We start from the raw sequence: 2,275 nt of genomic DNA on the forward strand, positions 1-2,275 counted from the left end.
TTTGCCACCGAAGTCGTCCATCAGCGCAGTGCATTGTGATTTTTTCTTCGCTCATAGCCGGTTCCACGCCTTCATGGAAGCTTTCTACGATCTGGTCATAATGGCTGGATGTAGGCGCATAGGTCTGAACCGCCTGCGGTTTGTACCGCTTTTTCCACAAGTAACCGAGCAGCGGTGGTTTACTTCATGGCCGCATAGCGAAGCACTTTTGGCAGCCCTTAAGCTCTGAATCTGTGTAAAGTAAGGTGAAGCCTTGTCCTCATGTTTCGACACCTTTAGGTCTTCAGGTGTGCCGAAAAGTCTTCGTTATACAGTTTAGAAGCAAACACCTGCGGCTCTGACACTTTTGGCAAAAGGGGGTACGTCTTATTGCACTTAATTAGGATAACTGCCACCCTGTCGTCAATACTATAGAATTATATGTTGCCAGCTATATCCTGATTGATAGGAAATCTCATATTCCCATATTTAGTTCTCATATGTCGGCTAATCCATGGTAGCATAATACGGGCCCTCCCTTTAGCACGGTATATGCTTCATTCCTCCAACTAACCTCACTTACCACCCTGAACTCCCATTTACTATCCGCTAGTTCCTCAAACAGCACTGCTATAGGATAGCCTCATCGGAAAAAAGTTCTAGCATTGAACATCATTGATCATAGCCAAATTCAGTTTTCAAGGGCTGCCTGTTCGTAGCCAGAGATTTTTAGCACCCTCCTCTGCGTCACAGGTCTGACCGCCGTCTTGGTCAGATGCCGGGGGTTTAGTGGTGTATTCGTTTAGGAGGTGGTGGTCAAGTACTACACCACAGTACCCAAATTCTGTTCTGGTTTAAGGTGGCGGAGTCAACTTTGGTCGCCGGGATCAGGCCGCACCCAAGGCCTGTTTAATCAATTCCATCGACATTCGGATTTTTTTTTATCCTGCGGAGGATTGTGCGGCACCAGGATTCAAACCGCGATCCTTTTCCACGAGAGGAGGATGTGCTACTTTTACGACATCGCTGCATCCTTGATATATATTAAGTTACACTTACTACTTGTGCAACTCGTGTTTGCAACTAGTATATACTTAGTACTTGCACTCGTGGTCCATAGAATCGCGTGCCCTTTCCTTAGGCAAGAAAATATTCTCTGGGCGGAGAAACGGACGATTAAATTTGAATTAAATTCTTTTTGGCCCCCCTTTCTTTAGCTGAGGCGCCCCCACGCCCTTCTTATCGCCTGGATCAGCGCTGTGGATGATAACGACGGAATAGAATTGAGGGAAAGTAATTATATCCCACCAGGCCTTGATTTTTACTAGGGAGATAGCTAACTCTCCTATTTAAGGCAAAAACAAAAACAACGTTGCACAAACAATTGCCACTTAACGTTGTTGCCAGTAAAGCACACCGATACATTCGAGCACGCGGAGTGACTTACTATCAAGCTGCGAAAAAAGGAACAAATGCAGGAGAAGACTTGGCACATTGGCCCAGAAACCCGAAACGAAATAACGGGAGGAAGCTTTCATAAACGTCGAGATTGAGAAAACGAGCGTCGTATAAGTGTCGTGTTTCGCACAGATCCGGGAATTCGGAAAGGTCAACTCTGCCTCGCCATGTCGCGTAAAACCCGAACATCAAAGTAATTAAGGAACTGTTGTCCATGCAGCCTTGTGAGTGCTTTTGCACGCTACATAGAGTCCAGCAGGAACACATGTTAGCAGTTGAGGGCGGCCACGTGGAGTGACAATAAACTGCATAGGCTTTAACTAGGGTACTAGAGGCAGATGTCTTGAGCACATGCCGTGAAATGTACACGCAGACACACGGAACCACTCCCGTTTTTGTAAGCTTGTGAACTGTTTCATTATGACCTGGTGTTCGCACTCACAGACACACATTCATGCCACAAAATTCAAATAGGCATTTGAAATGCTGAAAGTGGATGTGAGGAATGCAATTTTCTCTAATGTTGAAAGTGGATTTGGGGAATATAATTCTCTCGGTTGTTCAAAGCGGATATGTTGGAATGGAATTCTTTCGAATGTTGAAAGTGGATGTGGGGAATGAAATTTTTTCGAAAATAACTGTTCGGAATGTCGAATGTGAATGACTGACTGGCATATTAATTGATTGATTGTTTAGTTGAGATATTGTTTAATTAGTTAAAGTTGGCACATAGAACGAACACCGTAGGGAGCCTGCATCTTTCAGTGACAGCGTGAGAAACGACGTTGCCATTGCTGAGGAACAGCAAACGAAGTAGTTGAATTCTTGAGGCCAATTC

Source organism: Amblyomma americanum, chromosome 5 (assembly GCF_052857255.1).
Source record: "Amblyomma americanum isolate KBUSLIRL-KWMA chromosome 5, ASM5285725v1, whole genome shotgun sequence".
Taxonomy (NCBI): Eukaryota; Metazoa; Arthropoda; class Arachnida; order Ixodida; family Ixodidae; genus Amblyomma; species Amblyomma americanum.